The following is a 20,194-nucleotide window of genomic DNA, read 5'->3' as shown; positions in this document are numbered from 1 at the left end:
ACTGTAGACATGGGGTTTGCTGTATGCGACTGACTAGTTCCTGATTTTTATGTTTATCTTGTTATAGTTTTTAGCTCTTGTTATCATTGGTGGGTTTGTTTATTGGTTTGGTTGCTCTCTTTTTTTTATAACAATTTTTTATTATTTTTATAATATATATACTTTTTTATTTTTATAACTTGATTTTATTTTATTCTTGCTTTCTTTTTTTCTCCCTTTTCTTCTGAGCCGTATAGCTGACAGAGTGTTGGTGCTCTGGCCAGGTGTCAGGCTTGAGCCTCTGAGGTGGGAGAGCCAAGTTAAGGACATTGGACCACCAGAGACCTCCTGGCCCCACCTAATATCAATCGGCAAGAGATCTCTCAGGGATCTCTGTCTCAATGCTAAGACCTAGGTCCACTCAACGACCAGCAAGCTCTAGTGCTGGACACCCCATGCCAAACAACTAGCAAGACAGGAACACAACCCACCCATTAGCGGAGAGGCTACCTAAAATCATAATAAGTTCACAGACACCCCAAACACACCACCAGACACGGTACTGCCCACCAGAAAGACGAGATCCAGCCTCATCCACCAGAACACAGGCACTAGTCCCCTCCACCAGGAAGCCTACACAACCCACTGAACCAACCTTACCCACTGGGGGCAGACACCAAAAACAACGTGAACTATGAACCTGCAGCCTGTGAAAAGGAGACCTCAAACACAGTAAGTTAAGCAAAATGAGAAGACAGAGAAATACGCAGCAGATGAAGGAGCAAAGTAAAAACCCACCAGACCAAACAAATGAAGAGGAAATAGGCAGTCTACCTGAAAAAGAATTCAGAGTAATGATAGTAAAGACGATCCCAAATCTTGAAAATAGAATGGAGAAAATACAAGAAGCATTTAACAAAGACCTAGAAGAACTAAAGAGCAAATAAACAATGATGAACAACACAATAAATGAAAATTAAAATTCTCTAGAAGGAATCACTAGCAGAATAACTGAGACAGAAGAACGGATAAATGACCTGGAAGATAAAATAGTGGAAATAACTACCACAGAGCAGAATAAAGAAAAAAGAATGAAAAGAATAGAGGACAGTCTCGGAGACCTCTGGGACAACATTAAGCACACCAACATTTGAATTACAGGGGTCCCAGAAGAAGAAGAGAAAGAGAAAGGGACTGAGAAAATATTTGAAGAGATTATAGTTGAAAACTTCCCTAATATGGGAAAGGAAATAGTCAATCAAGTCCAGGAAACAGAGAGAGTCCCATACAGGATAAATCCAAGGAGAAACACGCCAATACACATATTACTCAAACTATCAAAAATTAAATACAAAGGAAAAAGATTAAAAACAGAAAGAGGACTTCCCTGGTGGCGCAGTGGTTGAGAGTCTGCCTGCTGATGCAGGGGATACAGGTTCGTGCCCCAGTCTGGGAAGATCCCACGTCTGGGAAGATCCCACATGCCGCAGAGCGGCTGGGCCCATGAGCCATGGCCAATGAGCCTGCACATCCGGAGCCTGTGCTCCACAACGGGAGAGGCCACAACAGTGAGACGCCCACGTACCGCAAACAAACAAACAAACAAACAAACAAAAAAACGGAAAGAGAAAAGCAACAAATAACACACAAGGGAATCCCCATAAGGTTAACAGCTAATCTTTCAGTAGAATCTTTGCAAGCCAGAAGGGAGTGGCAGAACATATTTAAAGTGATGAAAGGGAAAAACCTACAACAAGATTACTCTACCTGGCAAGGATCTCATCCAGATTCGACAGAGAAATTAAAACCTTTACACACAAGCAAAAGCTAAGAGAATTCAGGACCACCAAACCAGCTTTACAACAAATGCTATAGGAACTTCTCTAGGCAGGAAACACAAGAGACGGAAAAGACCTACAATAACAAACCAAAAACAATTAAGAAAATGGTAATAGGACCATACATATCGATAATTACCTTAAATGTAAATGGATTAAATGCTTCCACCAAAAGACATAGACTGGCTGAATGGATACAAAAACAAGACCTGTATAAATGCTGTCTACAAGAGACCCACGTCAGACCTAGGGATACATACAGACTGAAAGTGAGGGGATGGAAAAAGATATTCCATGCAAATGGAAATCAAAAGAAAGCTGGAATAGCAATTCTCATATCAGACAAAATAGACTTTAAAATAAAGACTATTACAAGAGACAAAGAAGGACACTACATAATGATCAAGGGATCAATCCAAGAAGAAGATATAACTATTGTAAATATTTATGTACCCAATACAGAAGCACCTCAATACATAAGGCAAATACTAAAAGCCATAAAAGGGGAAATTGACAATAACACAATAATAGTAGAGGGGGCTTCCCTGGTGCTGCGGTGGTTAAGGATACACCAGTCAAGCATGGGACACAGGTTCAAGCCCTGGTCCGGGAAGATCCCACATGCCGCGGAGCAACTAAGCCTGTGTGCCACAACTACTGAGCCTGTGCTCTAGAGCCCAAGAGCCACAGCTACCAAACCTGCGTGCCACAACTAGTGAAGCCCATGCACCTAGAGCCCATTCTCCACAACAAGAGATGCCACAGCAATGAGAAGCCTGCACACTTCAACCAAGAGTAGCCCCCACTCACCACAAATAGAGAAAGCCCGTGTGCAGCAACTAAGACCCAACGCAGCCAAAAATAAAGCAATAACATAAATAAATTTTTTAAAAAATAGTAGGGGACTTTAACACCCCACTTTCACCAATGGACAGATTGTTCAAAATGAAATAAGGAAACACAAGCTTTAAATGACACATTAAACAAGATGGACTTAATTCATATTGATAGGACATGCCATCCAAAAACAACAGAATGCACTTTCCTCTCAAGTGCTCATGGAACACTCTCCAGGATAGATCATATCTTGGGTCACAAATCAAGCATTGGTAAATATAAGAAAATTGAAATTTTATCAAGTATCTTTTCCGACCACAACGCTATGAGACTAGATGTCAGTTACAGAAAGAAAAACTGTAACATATACAAACACATGGAGGCTAAACAATACACTACTAAATGACCAAGATATCACTGAAGAAATCAAAGAGGACATCAAAAAATACCTAGAAACAAATGACAATGAAAAGACGATGACCCAAAACCTTTGGGAAACAACAAAAGCAGTTGTAAGAGGGAAGTTTATAGCAATACAATCCTACCTCAAGAAACAAGAAAAATCTCAATTAAACAACATAACCTTGCACCTAAAGCAATTAGAGAAAGAAGAACAAAAATACCCCAAAGTTAGCAGAAGGAAAGAAATCATAAAGATCAGATCAGAAATAAGTGAAAAAGAAATGAAGGAAACAGTAGCAGAGATCAATAAAACTAAAAGCTGGTTCTTTGAGAAGATAAACAAAATTGATTATTCATTAGCCAGACTCATCAAGAAAAAAAGGGAAAAGACTCAAATCAACAGAATTAGAAATGAAAAAGGAGAAGTAACAACTGACCCTGCAGAAATACAAAGGATCTTGAGAGATTACTACAAGCAAATATACGCCAGTAGACTGGACAACCTGGAGAATGGACAAATTCTTAGAAAAGCACAACCTTCTGACACTGAACCTGGAAGAAATAGAAAATATAAACAGATCAATCACAAGCACTGAAATTGAGACTGTGATTAAAAATCTTCCAACAAACAGAAGTCCAGGACCAGATGGCTTCACAGATGAATTCTGTCAAACATTTAGAGAAGAGCTAACACCTATCCTTCTCAGACTCTTCCAAAATATAGCAGAAGGAGGAACACTCCCAAACTCATTCTACGAGGCCATCATCACCCTGATACCAAGATCAAAGATGTCACAAAAATGGAAAACTACAGGCCAATATTACTGATGAACATATATGCAAAAATCCTCAACAAAATCTAGCAAACAGAATCCAACAGCACATTAAAAGGGTCATACACCATGATCAAGTGGGGTTTATACCAGCAATGCAAGGATTCTTCACTATATGCAAAGCAATCAATGTGATACACCATATTAACAAATAGAAGGATAAAAAACATATGATAATCTCAATAGATGCAGAAAAGCTTTTGACAAAACTCAACGCCCATTTATGAAAAACCCTCCAGAAAGTAGGCATAGAGTGAACTTACCTGAACATAGTAAAGGCCATATATGACAAAGCCACCACCAACATCATTCTCAATGGTGAAAACCTGAAACCATTTCCAGTAAGATCAGGAACAAACCAAGTTTACCCACACTCACCACTATTATTCAGCATAGTTTTGGAAGCTTTAGCCACAGCAATCAGAGAAAATAAAGAAATAAAAGGAATCCAAATAGGAAAAGAAGAAGTAAAGCTGTTACTGTTTGCAGATGACATGATATTATACATAGAGAATCCTAAAAATGTGACCAGAAAACTACTAGAGCTAATCAATGAATTTGGTAAAGTATCAGAATACAAAATTAAAGTACAGAAATCTCTTGCATTCCTATACACTAATGATGAAAAATCTGAAAGAGAAATTAAGGAAACACTCCCATTTACCATTGCAACAAAAAGAATAAAATTCCTAGGAATAAACCTATCTAAGGAGATGAAAGACCTGTATGCAGAAAACTATAAGATACTGAGGAAAGAAATTAAAGATGGTACAAACAGATGGAGAGATATACCATGTTCTTGGAATTGAAGAATCAATATTGTGAAAATGACTCTACTACCCATAGCAACCTACAGATTCAATGCCATCTCTATCAAATTACCAATGGCATTTTTCACATAACTGGAACAAAAAAATTTCATAATTTCTATGGAAACACAAAAGACCCCGAATACCCAAAGCAATCTTGAGAAAGAAAAACAGAGCTGGAGGAATCAGGCTCCCTGACCTCAGACTATACTATAAAACTACAGTAATCAAGATAGTATGGTACTGGCACAGAAACAGAAATATAGCTCAGTGGAACAGGATATAAAGCCCAGAGATAAACCCACGGACATATGGTCACCTTATCTTTGATAAAGGAGGCAAGACTATACAACGGAGAAAAGATAGCCTCTTTTTTTCCTCTTCTTCTTTTGGTGCTGGGAAAATTGGACAACTACATGTAAAAGTAAGAAATTATAACACTCCCTAACACCATACACAAAAATAAACTCAAAATAGATTAAAGACCTAAATGTAAGGCCAGGCACTGTAAAACTCTTAGATGAAAACATAGGCAGAACACTCTGACATAAATCACAGCAAGATCCTTTTTGACCCACCTCCTAGAGAAATGGAAATAAAAATAAACAAATGGGACCTAATGAAACTTAAAAGCTTTTGCACAGCAAAGAAACCATAAACCAGATGAAAAGACAGCCCTCATAATGGGAGAAAATATTTGGTAACAAAGCAATTGACAAAGGATTAATCTCCAAAATATACAAGCAGCTCATGCAACTCAATATCAAAAAACCAAACCACCCAATTGAAAAATGGGCAGAAGACCTAAATAGTTATTTCTCCAATGAAGATATACATATTGCCAACAAACACATAAAAGGATGCTCAACATCACTAATCATTAGAGAAATGCAAATCAAAAGCACAATGAGGTATCATCTCACACCAGTCAGAATGGCCATGATCAAAAAATCTACAAACAGCAAATGCTGGAGAGGATGTGGAGAAAAGGGAACCCTCTTGCACTGTTGGTGGGAATGTAAATTGATACAACCACTATGGAGAACAATATGGAGGTTCCTTAAAAAACTAAAAATTGAACTACCATATGATGCAGCAATCCCACTCCTGGGCATATACCCTTAGAAAACCATAATTCAAAAAGAGTCACATACCACAATGTTCATTGCAGCACTGTTTACAATAGCCAGGTCATGGAAGCAACCTAAGTGTCCATTGACAGATGAATGGATAAAGAAGATGTGGCACATATATAAACAATATTACTCAGCCATAAAAAGAAATGAAATTGAGTTATTTGTAGTGAAATAGATGGACATAGAGACTGTCATACAGAGTGAAGTAAGTCAAAAAGGGAAAAATAAATACCGTATGCTAACACATATATATGGAATCTAAAAAAAAAAAATTGGTTCTGAAGAACCTAAGGGCAGGACAGGAATAAAGATGCAGATGTAGAGAATGGACTTGAGGACACGGGGAAGGGTAAGGGTAAGCTGGGATGAAGTGAGAGAGTGGCATGGACATATATACACTACCAAATGTAAAATAGATAGCTAGTGGGAAGCAGCCGCATAGCACAGGGAGATCAGCTCAGTGCTTTTTGACCACCTAGAGGGGTGGGATAGGGAGGGTGGGAGGGAGACACAAGAGGGAGGGGATATGGGGATATATGTATACCTATAGCTGATTTACTTTGTTATAAAGCAGAAACTAACACCATTGTAAAGCAATTATACTCCAATAAAGATGTTAAAAATTTTTATTTTATTTATTTTTGGCTGCATTGGGTCTTCCTTGCTGCATGCAAGCTTTCTCTCTTTGGGGCGAGTGCGGGCTACTCTTCGTTGCGGTACACAGGATTCTCATTGCAGTGGCTTCTCTTGTTGCAGAGCAGGCTCTAGGCATGCGGGCTTCAGTAGTTGTGGCACATGGGCTTAGTTGCTCCATGGTATGTGGGATCTTCCCGGACTAAGGCTTGAACCTGTGTCCCCTGTATTGGCAGGCGGATTCTTAACCACTGCACCACCAGGGAAGCCCACTATACTTCTTTTTAAAAAGGTAGCATTACAACTTAATATGAATATAAAAATGAATAGATGTTAGAGATTTAATTTAACTCATTAATGAGGAAACTGGTGAGGTATTACAAGTTCAAGGGAAAATTTAAAAATAAAAAGATATTTGCAAATCAGGAATATTGAAATAAATGTGCAAATCGAAGTAATACTGTCCTCAGGGGTGGTGGGTGGGAAGGAAGAAAAGTTAATTGACTCTCTACCAAGTAGAACTTACTCATTTATAGACAATAATTATTGTGCATTGTTATCAGTTACAACTTACAGAGCTGTAAAGTAACTCAAGAATAATGAAAGAGTAGAATCAGATACTTGGAAAGGTGTGATCTAAATAATACATATTCTTTTACAGTGAAGCATAATTTTTTCTCTACAGTGCACTTGACTGGCTTAATAGTGGGAAAGAGGCAGGGCAGATTTGAGAACTGCTTTAGGCTTAAAAACTGCAACTGTTCGTTGTTTAGATGTTGTGAATGGGAAGGAGAGGTCAAAGGTCATTGATTACATGTGTGGTGTTTGCCATAGTGTTTAGTGGTTGCTTCATGTGGGCCAGGATAATAACCTGCAGGGTGTTGGGGGCAATGAAGGGAAAAGTGAGGAAATATTTTAAGAAGGGATCATTTTAGAAACTCAAGCTTTGTGATGGTAAAGGGGTCTTTTGGTGGTAAGGGGGAGGGTTGCCATACACTGCATTATCATTAGATCCCCCTTTTAAGGTCACATCAAATAATAATGCAACCTAAGTGAAAATGGTGTGTTTACTCTGCGAGAAAGTTCCTGGGTAAGTCCTTTGGTTTCCTCTTTGGGGATTAGAGTATATTGACTTTTTTGGTGCACTTGATCAGGAATCATTTATGGATCTACAGAAAAGCTTCTAGAGGGAATTTAGGAAAGTCCTAAAGGGAACCATGGGAGACATTGCTCAGTACTTTTCTTTTTCCCCAGCGTGAATTTGATAAGAGAATATTCTGACTAAGGAAAAAAAAGTGGGAGGAGGAACTGAAGAAATATTACCCTTTCTTCTAAAAGTTTGTGGGAAAAGGCAATTATATGACCAGGAATCTTTTTCATATTTAAAATATGAAGAACACTAGGTTCTTTGTTTATAGCTATATTACTGTTTGCTTAGCTTAAGGTCCTTTGAAACTCAGTTTTATATCCAAGATCTGCTCTAAACTAGTCAACTTGCTGTTCTGGTTTCCCAACATTTCAAAATTTCACCTTAAATTAATATATCTTTTCTGTTTACCCTATGTATGAATATGAGGTACTACATATTTTTGTTCCGTGTTGAAGGAAGGAAGGAAGGAAGGGAGGGACGGAGCAAGGACAGTAATGGAGGAAGAAGGGAAGAAAGAGAGAGAGAAAAAAAGGAAAAGTTGGGGGGAACCCTGATTCTCATTGCAGTTTGATCACTAGCTTGTTACAGTAGAGTTAGTCTGGTCACTTTTGTAGATCTAGGATCTCCTTTTCTTGTTTTGAGCACTGGGAAGTAGTAAAATCCCCAAACCACAACTTTCCTTAAACTTCATTATTTTTGCATTTATACCATCAATCAATCAATATTATTCAGTGCCTCATATGTACCAAGTTATATACTGGAGGCTGGGAATATGGTAGTGAATTAAGGCATCCTTGCCCTGTTTAGAGTTTTGCTCTCATGGGAGGTACTAAAAAAGAAACACACATAAGTAAAATAAAGTTTAGTACAGGATGCTAAGTAAAAGAGACCTTTTTTGTTACTTGTATGTTGATGACTTAGGAGCTAAATCTGAGGTTGAAAAATGTGTTGAGTGCTTCAGATTCTCAAGACAACAGCAAAGAATTGGGGACAAACATCCCATTGAGGCTTGGCCAACTCCCCTTTCTTCATTTCCATTCATTCTCTCTCAGAGGGGAGTAGAGAGGGATGGAGAGAGAGAGAAGCATCTCTCTGAAGTGAGAGTGCTTGGCATTTTCTCCTCTTCTACTTGGTGGAGTTGAGGATGTGTCTCCTAAAAGTCAAGTGAGTGTTTGTTAACTTCAAAAGCTAAATGAGAGAAGCTGCAAGAAAGCCACCCATAGAGGTTGGGGGTATCTGCAAGAAAGTGAGACTGCATCTTATTTTCTATTGGATCATCAGCTTATGCATGTACTTGCTGATCAGTCTCTATACCATTTTAACATAAAGGGGAAAAAAACATGGAAACAAATGACAGAATAGAGAGAGGAAGTCGCCTGTCCTTGAAACTTTGTGTGGCAAGGATATGAGAGTTCTGCAGTTCAAGTAGACACTCTAAACTGTAGATGGACTCGAGCTGACCTTCTCTTACCTCACCTGGTGAGTAGGTTTTGACACTAAGAGCTTTGTGGTGTACCACTCGGGCAGCTGCTGTGGGAAGGTTGGAAGACATGAGCCAGGGTGAGAGTGTCTAAGTAAAGGATCTCTCTGGGTTTTCTGAAGAATCAGCAGTTGGAGGCTGGCTGCAAGCAGAACATGAAAGGCCGGGGAGTCTTACCCAGAGAAGGCTCAGTGACCAAGAGAGAACCATTGACAGGCACCTGGTTATATAAGATCTTGGCTATTTTTCCTATTTTTTCCCTTTTCATCCCCAATTCCAGAAGCCCTAATAGGTTGGTAGGAATGGAGAGGAATTGAGAAGGAACATGCTGAGAAAGAGAATGAGACTGAGGTTTAAAAATGAACTAGACTAATTTTTAATAACTGAAAGTGACCGAACATCTTTGAGAGCTGCCTGAGTTATTGTTAGAGGCAGGAAAGGAAAATTGAACTGTGCAAGGTTGAAGCCAGTGATTGGGAAAAAAAAGAAAAAAAAACTGTTTCATGCTCATTCCTCCATAGATTTCAAACTATAAATAAACTGATTACAAATAAGTGGGATAATTTTATTTGATATTAGTGCTGTGAAGAGAATAGAGTAATAAGAAGAAAGTAATTATGAAGATGGGAGTGGGTAGGAGGCTACTTTAGCTGTGGTGGTCTAGGAAGCCACTTTGGGTTGAGAATTTCCATGATGAGAGAGAGCCACTCATTCCAAACTCTGGGGTAAAAGTGTAAAATGACCCAAGGTAAGATCAAGAAAAATGGTCGGTATGACTGGAGTTTAGTTAGTTAGACAGGCAGTGATAGGTAAAATGGGCAGAAAGCCAAGTAACAGAAGGCCTTGTAGGCCATGGTAAAATAATTTGATAGCAATTTTGCTTTCCTCAAAAAATTTTCAAACAGTTTCTTTGCCCTACCCTCTTTGTAGAAGATTGAATTTGTTAATATAATTTTATTTAATGGGTCACACATATCATATAATTCTAAATACTTCTGGTCTCAGAGGTAAGAAACTATTAAGATATCTTACACTTGTTCTCTTATGGCCACAAAGCTACTCCTATATCAAACTAGTTATACAAAATTCATTTATGCTATTTGATTTTTCATCTCACGCAACTCTGCATTCCTGAGGATTAAATTCTTGCCCATCACGGGGGTGCACATACTTAAGTAGTTATAACTGATGTCTAGATTATAGATGAAATATGTTTGTTCTAAGACTGAAACGATGGGTCCAAGTGTTGTAGTAAATAATTCATATTAATCATGCCCAAAGAAAGAAGAACAAACTATTAATTTGCTAGCAAATAGAAAATGTGTGGAAAATTATGAAAGCATGGCAGCTAAAAGTTCTGCTCTTTGATATTTATGATTTAACTCCCAGAAGAGTAAACCTTTTCTCTTGGACTTAGCTATAAACTCCAGAGATGGAAATCTCTGGCAGGAGCAGTGCATGTTATCTCTCATTAGAGCCAGTTCTTCCATAACCACGTTAAAGAATGCATAGACTGCAAGGGACGTGTGCTCAGCCCTCTAGCAGCAATGTTCCTGGCTTCTTCTTTAATATGAATTACACCATCTCTCAGTATAATCCTTAAACTTCTATCTCCTACACTTATGCAAATAGTCACTCTGAATCCAACACGATACCTTTTAGTTAATCCTGGAACATTAAGTATTGCAGCTGTTTCATGGAAGAAACTGAGAGAAAAATTTCTGTTCAGTATGGAAATAACTCTATAAAGCTCATGACAAATGAAGACTTGTGAATAGTATATCAGTTATTGCAGTCATCATTATAGCAGTATATTTCCTTGGGTTCTTATGGGAAATTACTTTCTTTGGCACATTCTTGGGAATTATTTCCTGTGTTCCGTTAACTCTGTGGGATGATGTCCTAAAATGCCAGATGCAGTTCTATTGTTTTGTTAGAGTGCTCTATAACTGCTCTTAGGGCATATTATATTCTCTTTGTCTATTATCTGAGAATATGATTCATAGTTTAGTATTAATGTTTTCCCAAAAAAACCACTTAACGAACAAGAAGGAAGCTTGTTCTGGTGGAAAGAGTAATAAACAGCAGAGCAGGTAATCCTTGTTTTAGTTGGTGATTCCACTGCTAAGTATATGACCTGTGGCAAGTTACTTTAGCTATAGTGTCTGTTTCTTTATAACTTATTTAAAAAATCTTCTTTCGTTTATGTTTTCTATTATTGTAAGATTTTTCAGCATTTAGTAAATATTAACTCTAACTAAAAATCCTGTTGGGGAGACAAAATTGAAGTACAGAAATTATGGAAAATATATAATCAATTATTGACATGTATGTTAATAAGGGATATAGGTTGCAAGCAACAGAAGTCCACTGACTAAGCAAAAACTGAAGTTGTTTCAAAAGCTATCAGGGACTCTCACAATCAGTTGGAGGCTAGGTAGGAGACCAGGCTTGGGAATGGGGAGGATTTCAGGTAGCTCTGAAGAGTAAAGAAGCAGGAAGTACAGTCTTGTCAGGATTCTGTTTTTATGTTGACACCCTGTATATGATTATCAACCATTTGTTTTGTTCTTGCCTCACTTGTTCATAGTGTAGGATGAAAGCATTCAATGGACTGATGTGCCCACCCGCAGGCGGTATTTAGAGATGGGAGCCTGACAGGCCCCAACAGTTATTCTCCAACTGTGATAATACACAAAGAAGGGAAATCATTTCCTAAAAGGATGTTAGAGTGCTATTAAGAAGTAGAATGGCTAATGACAAATGTCCCCTATGTATTAAATTGCAGAGGCTAGAGAAACTAGTTCAGTTTACACTGGAATGATTGAGAGACTTTGTGAAAAAGGCTGGATAAGTAGAAATTGAGATGAAGGCCATGAAGGGAGATTAAAAATTCTTCACCAAAGAAAGCAACAAACAAACAAACAAAACAAAGAAAAACGTATGAAAGCCACCCAAATTCAGTCTGTGAGACTTTCAGTATTGTTCCTAGTCAGCTACATTGCAACTTTTAGTTCTCAGAGGGGCTTTATGGTTGGTCACTCATGCGAAACAGAACAGGGTAACTGTTTGCATAGTCTATTCTCTAAACCTAGCAAAATTGTATCTTCACGTCAGAGATCACTCTCACTCATTTTCCAAAGCTATCCTAAAAATGCATAGTTACATTCCCCAGGGCACTGAGGAATTTATGGTTCCTCAGTCTCCTCATCCATTCAGAGGATATGTCATCCCCTACATTATTAAAACAATAATCACAAAAGTATATTTAAAAAGAGCTAATACAAAAGGTAAGAAATCATATACATTTGTTGTGGTTATCATTTATTATTGTGTAACATTTTTTCTTCTCCCATTTTACCAAGACTTTGTTGACTAATTGGAATAGGGTGGTTTATATCATAATATCGCTTGTCGTTTCTAGTGACAGAAGCATATATACTCTTTCCACAAGACTCCATCGTTGTGCATGGCAGCAGCCATCCCTTGATTAACCAGTCTCAAAGACTATTAATGACCAATAAGACTACACCTAAGACTTCTGTGGCTAAGGTGTTTAAGTTAAATTTTAACTCTCCTTTGACTGTAATATGGTTAGATCTTATTTCATTTTTCACAGAGAAAAATGAAACTTTTTATGGTAGCAACATGAGAACAAGTGAAGACCCCGCTTGTCTCTGTCTCCTAAAACCTATTTCAAATATAACATTTTCATGACTATAAACTTGGGGATACCTCTGTGCTGAGCAGCAATTAGGGACTCAATAAGTATCGGTTGATTAAATTCAAATTTACACCTGGAAACCGATAGAGAAGTGCTTCTTCTTGTTGGCTGTCATGAAATTACATTATGGTTGTTTGTGATAGTCCTGTAAAGTAGAGCTCTCACTTTTCCCCAGAAATAGTCAGAAAAGCAAACAACTCTCTAGATAACATGGGTGAACATGAATAAAATATATTCACAGTATCCTACCTTGATGATGGATGTGCAAATCTGTCTGCTCTTAGATGTTCAAGAGAAAAAAACCCTTGTATTTCCTTATCAAAACTGGTGAAAGTAAGGAAGCAACCATGTAAATTGGAAAAAGTCTGTAAGTCTGGAATATTTTTTTAAATATCTTTTATGTATTAGCTTGTTGTTCTTGGTGGCAAAAGGAGGGCAGTGATTATTGACTTTCCCTTGTTTAATTTCATTTTTCTTCCTGAAAGTGATAATTGACAGTTGACACAAGTGGATGAGAAAGCAACGAAAGTGCATTTTCCCCCAATTAGATGTGAAGAATATGTGCTGTTTGTGGTAAATTTCTGCCCATAAGGCTGGCTATGATGCCAGTAGTTAGTGGGCTGCTATGGTTAACACTGGTGCACAGAAGGAATAGAAATGTGAAGACAGACCCTGTCTGTGAGAGGTGTGTTGTCAGGGCCAAGCCAGCAGCTGGCTTTGTAGACACCTCACAGAACCCTGTGAGAGGGCTTTATTTTGGTGAATTTATCACAGTAAGTGATTTGGCCCTGACTTGTCTAGGCTTGAAGCCCTGAAGCTTTAGTCAGCTCATGAAATGGATGCATTTCTCAGTGATGGTTTCATGTAAACCACATTTACAAGGTTGATATCCAAAATTTAGTGCCAATTTATTAATTTTTAATGAGAAGTACAGTTGTCACACTAGTCAGAAAACCATAGTCTGTGATCGGTCTGTTCTCTTTCTGTAGATAATTGAACATGAGATGTAAAATTATAACCTGAAACTTACTTGATGAATGTGAAATCAGAACTAAGGGAATTGGTTAAACATTTCTTAACTGTTAATGCATTCAGAACACAGTCAACTTAACTGACCTGAGAGCTTTTCTTCTCTCTTTTATATCTCTTGTTATCAGTCATTGTGTCCTAAGCTTAACAATTTAAGGTTCATATTCCCTCATTTCCCAGGCTCAGGGGAAAACTGTAATCCTTCATGTACTGATTTCAGGGGAATTTTACTTTAAACTTTTACTGTAACTGGTTATCATTTATAAAATATAAATTAAGATTACAAGTGCAGTTTTAAAAATGTGTATATGGGCAGCACATAGAAATCACAAGTATTCTCAGAATACCTGAGAGTTTAACAAAGTTGAGTAATACTGAACTTCTGAGAAAATGAGTTGACTGTTATCCACTGTTAAAGAAAGCTAGGAAGGGAGTTGTCCAATTGCAGACTAGAGGAGAAACAGCAGATCTGAAGGACAGAAAAATTCTGGTTTCTAAACAAGTGTTCTGTGGTGAGAATACCTTGTCATGCCTTTTTATGACCTGGACAAAATAGCCATTACACCGTCCATGTAACTCTCCTTGGAGTCTACCTCCCCACCCCTGCACCCTGCCATATACATTATTTTGGCCTCAAAACTGTTATGAAAGTCATATTTAATGTGCAGTTTCAAACCTTTTACCCCACACTCACCTTAATTTTCCCTTACCTGTTCGGTAAGGTCTGGTATGAAGACAAAGAAAGTAAAGGTAAGAACTCAACTATTGCTCAATGACCATTTCCACATTTCCCATCCCCAGATTCCGAGATCCTTGTGGGACAGAATCCCCTGAAGAGGCCTGTAGTCTAGGCCATCGCTAGCACTTGGGTACACAAGTATCATTTTGAGGAGTGATCTAGAATAGACCTAAACCCAATTGCTCATTTGTATTACAAACAAAAACAATGTCCATTCCTTCCATTTCAAAAAGCATATTTTGAAAGGATTTTGTCCTTTTGTCCTGACTTTGCTGGTTCCCAGACCACTGTGTTTTTATAAATGGGATTTCCTAAAGATGCTCAAGGTAAAACGGTTGATTAAAGAGGAGACTCTGTTTAAGGGGAGGCAACGATGGTCCAGTTGGAAGGAGAATTCTTGCCTCAGGTGAGGAGGAGGGAATGAGCTTATATTTCTGAGAAGAGAAGCAAGACGGAGGGAACCTGTTTGTTGGGAGGGAAAGTTTTCCAAAAGCCGTGGGAAGGGCACATATTTTGAAGTCACACAGCCTTACGTTTGAATCCTGTCTTATCCCTTACCAATAGAGTAATGGTGGACAAGTTACCCAGCTTTTCTGCTTTAGTCTCATCAGTATAATGAGGGAAGAAGACATCTAGGTTACAGAATTTATTATGACATAAAATGAGATCACATGAACAAAGCGCCTAGACCACTGTGGTGTTCAAATGCTAGTTTTCTTCTTCTTAACCCATGATGTTTAATTGTAACCAAGTAAAAAAAGAGGACTTCTGGGATAATAATCTTTTCATTCTAGTTGATTGAAAGTTTCTCTTCCCTTAATGTGATTACCTTGGTAAAACCTAGAGAAGAGCTCTTTCACACGCCTTGTCTGCAGACATCCCTGCCGGCAATCTCTTTCCCTGATTCGCTTAGTGTACTTACCCTCACTATGATCACCCATAAGAGAGGAGATTGGTTCAATTTGGCAATGAGGAGGATATTTCACTGTCTCTCAGTGGCAGTAATGACCCTTCTGCCCTTGGGGAGAGAGATAATAGGGGCTACTGAGTTGTTTGAAAGTTTCATCTATATAGTTTTGTCCTTTTCCACTTTTGCCCATTTGATCTAAAGCTTCTTCTTTTTTTCTTTCTTTTTTAATACTTGATGACATCCAAGGCTGGGATCTGGAGGTGTTTCATTTCATGTATTGTTATATTCTCATTTGTTTTTTGGATCTTTCAAGTTGGGTCCAGTTATCATAGCTTTTTCATTTTTTTTTAGAATTAAGCAACTTGTGGACCCTTTGGTTCTTAGACTTCTTCACCTTCTGTGTGTACTCTAAACACCATAAATGCAATATTATAGTGAATCAACATTTTCACCAAGGAGAACCAAATCTAATCTCACTAAAATTGTTATTCAAATGTGAGAGCCAACACTATGATTACCTGCGGTCCCAGGGCATGAAATGAGAATAGGAAAACAAGAGTATAAAATAAGGCAGATTGTTTTCCAGCAGGAATATAGACATATAATTAAAATGGTTTTCAACTTGCAGACACAGCCTAGATTTGACTATATCCGGGTTGTCAAGGGACACAATGAATGCCTTGTTTCTTTGGCTAACAATGAAAACATTTCATTAAAAAAGTACATTTTCAACAGTGATGTCCTAGACTGCAAATCCAATCACCTAAACAGAAGATATTTGGACAGAATATGGTTACTAGGTACCTGTAAAGAAATCTAATTTGGAAAATGCTGATTACTTGATTTTCTGCAGTTACTTAGTAGACCTCAAAGAATATATGTTTGTAGTTGAATTTAAGTTGCAGAAAATTCTGGTAAAGTTTTTCAAGTTGTTTTTAATACATTGAGTGAATCAGAGGTGAGAAATGTTCTAAATCAATAACCAGCGTTTGAATGTGACTTTTATATAATTTCTCAAGAGGAGATCTAGGAGACCCAAGGCATTGTAACTTCTAGTCAAGCCCAGACAACTTGCCACCTTGTTCTCTTAAGAGACAGCTGAACACATGGGAATGACAAAAGGCTACCCGCTTGGGAGTCTATTGATTTTCACATGTTATTTTCCCTTCTGCTTGCCTCTCCCACTAATTTCTCACTCTCTGCTATTTCTTTCACTGCCAGCATGGTAGAGAAAAAGAAAATGTGGTTATTGGTACACATTGGTTGGTATTGTATATATTGGAACTTTGAGTAAGGTTTTCTATTTCCATTTATGCAAGAGTGCATACAGAGCAAGGGCATTCTTCTACAGTCCTAATGGTCTCTGGCCAGAAAATGACTGATATCCAGGTGAATTTTGAAATTGTTATTTAGAATGACCTTTAAATGTGTTGCTTTACATGTAATTAGAACTTAAATTAGATTTCAGAAAGCCAGCAAAGTGAGGTGGTAAAGGAATAAGCTCTGGAACAGTCTTGATTCTACATCTCATTAGGTATGTAACTTTGGGTAAATTACTTAACTTCTTTGTGCCTTAGTTTCTTCATTTGTATAATGAGGCTAATTCTAGTATCTACCAAGTAGGCTTGTTGTGGATCAAATATATTGATATATAAAGCATTTAGAACATGTTTGGATCATGATAAATGCAGTTTAAGTGTTTGCTATCACAGGTCCACAATCCCTTATTTGCAATTCTAAAATTGAAAACCTGAAAAAAATTGGTGCATATTGTAGCAAACTCATTAAGTGGTTAAGATCTGACTGAAAATTATCTGTGGCAATTTATAGGCTCACTTTATCCCACTTTGTGTAAATACAGTTGTCCCTTGGTATCTGCAGGGTATTGGTTTCAGGCCCCCCTGCAGATACCAAAATTCCTACATGCTTAAGTCTCTAATATAAAATAGTGTAGTACTTGCATATAACCTACACATATCCTCTCATATACTTAAAATCATCTCTAGATTACTTGTAGTACTTAACACAATGTAAATAATATGTAAATAGTTACCAGCCTGTGGCAAATTCAAGTTTTTTTTGGAACTTTCTGGAATTTTCTTTTTTTACAAATATTTTTAGTCTGTGGTTGGTTGAATCCCCAGATGCAGAACCCATGGATATGGAGGGCCTATGTATTAATGACTGAGGAATTATTAATATGTTTGATTAAAAGCAACTGCCAGCCTCCCCTAAGGTTGTTACATAAGATAGTCATTACTTTCTTAAATCTAAGACATTCTGAATTCCAAAAAACATCACGTCCCAAGGGTTTTGCAGCAGGATAGTGGATCTGTGTTGCTACTATTTCAAGTGATAGGATAGTAGATCCAATCTTGTTTTTTATTTGTTGGAAACAAAACAAAAGATTTGAAAATGTGGAAGCTTTATTTTTTAAAAAATTTTATTTTATTGAAGTATAGTTGATTTACAATGTTGTGTTAATATCTGCTGTACAGCAAGGTGATTCAGTTATACATACATATACATTCTTTTTCATATTCTTTTCCATTATGGTTTATCACAGGATATTGAATATAGTTCCCTGTGCTGTACAGTAAGACCTTGTTGTTTATCCATTCTATATATAATAGTTTGCATCTGCTAACCCCAAACTCTCAATCCATCTCTCCCCCCCCCGCCTTGGCAACCACAAGTCTGTCCTCTATGTCTGTGAGTCTGTTTCTGTTTCATAGATAAGTTCATTTGTGTCATATTTTAGATTGAAAATGTAGAAGTTTTCATAACAAGATAGAGTTATATAACACATAACACAGTGATCCACCAAGATTGGGGAATGGATGTTCTGGTTAATCAGATGTTCTGATTAGTACAGAGTTGACATGTATACGTGATATACATGGATTATAAATTTTTAAAGAGTTTGTATTAGGTATTGTCAACCCCAAAACTTCCTTCAATAAGTGCAGCCTATATTTACTGAGTACTTTCTTTGTCCCAAATACTGTGCTAAACAATTTACATGAACTTTTATTTAATCTTCTCAACAGTCCTATAAAGCAAGTTTGATCACCATCTCACTTTAGACATAAATTAAGAGGTCACTTAGGTGGTTAGTGAGACTGTAACCTAAGTCTTGGCAGTCTAAAATCTGTGCCCTTATCTTTGAATTGATTATTCTTTGATGATTCAAAATTTGTGACCCATGACATTATTGTGTTCCAAAGGCATCGCTAGGAACACATAATAATAATAATAGCATTTATTATGCCTTTACTATATCCAGTTGTGCTAAAAGTAGAATCATAACTCAGCTGTGAACAAGTGCCAGTTAAAGGGGTCATTTCACAACATCTCAACAAACTGTTTCACTATATATATATATATTTTTTAAAAAATAATAATTTCTATCTTTTGGGTTCTCTGTTCTTAGCACCATTTATTTATTTATTTATGGCTGTGTTGGGTCTTCGTTTCCGTGCAAGGGCTTTCTTTAGTTGCCGCGAGCGGGGGCCACTCTTCATCGTGGTGCGTGGGCCTCTCAGTGTCGCAGCCTCTCCTGTTGTGGAGCACAAGCTCCAGACGTGCAGGCTCAGTAGTTGTGGTGCAGGGACCTAGTTGCTCTGTGGCATGTGGGATCTTCCCAGACCAGGGCTCGAACCCATGTCCCCTGCATTGGCAGGCAGATTCTCAACCACTGTGCCACCAGGGAAGCACCTGTTTCAGTATATTTATTCAGTCATTAGATTCATTACTCAGTGGTTTATCATTCAGGATGAAAGATGAATAAAACACAGGTTTTGCTTTTTAAGAGATTATAATCCCAGGTTAAGTGGTTGCTCTGAAGGTTAATAGATATACTTAACTTTTTATTTCAATTTAGAATTAATAATGAGCTAGTTCACATAAAATGTAGAAAACTTACAACCATAAAGGTCTATTATTCCCCAAACAATTTTTATGCAATAATTTTCATATGTGTTACATCTATATGTATTATAAATCCCACACAACAATTTTATAATTTTTGACCTAAACACCTAGATATATTTTAATATATATAGTTTTAAAGAGATTAAGTGGGGAAATAATATTTTACATTAGCTCATGTATTACATTTACATCCAAGTTTTTTTTTTTTTTTTTTTTTGGTGGTACAAGGGCCTCTCACTGTTGTGGCCTCTCCCATTGTGGAGCACAGGCTCCGGACACGCAGGCTCAGTGGCCACGGCTCACGTGCCTATGGGATCTTCCCGGACAGGGGCACGAACCCGTGTCCCCTGCATCGGCAGGTGGATCCTCAACCACTGCGCCACCAGGGAAGCCCTACATCCAAGTATTTTTACTCCTTCTTGAAGATATGGGTTTTTATTTTCCTTTAGCCTGAAGAATTTTATTTAGCATTTCAGCAGATCTGTTAGGTGACAAATTTTCTTAGTTTTCTTTTATTTGAAAACATTATTTCACCTTCATTTTTGCAAGATGTATTTGCTGCATATGAAATCCTGGATTGACACAGTTTTTTCTTTTAACACCCTGAAGATATTGTTTCATGAATTTCTGGCCTCCATAGTTTCAGTTGAAAAGTCTGTGATCATTTGAACCATTTTCTCCTGTGTAATTGTATCATTTTTTTCTGACTGCTTGTAAGATTTTATCTTTTTCTTTGATTTTCAGCAGTTAGATGATGATGTG

This window comes from Kogia breviceps, chromosome 9, assembly GCF_026419965.1.
Source record: "Kogia breviceps isolate mKogBre1 chromosome 9, mKogBre1 haplotype 1, whole genome shotgun sequence".
Lineage (NCBI taxonomy): Eukaryota > Metazoa > Chordata > Mammalia > Artiodactyla > Physeteridae > Kogia > Kogia breviceps.
This window is presented reverse-complemented; position numbering follows the sequence as displayed.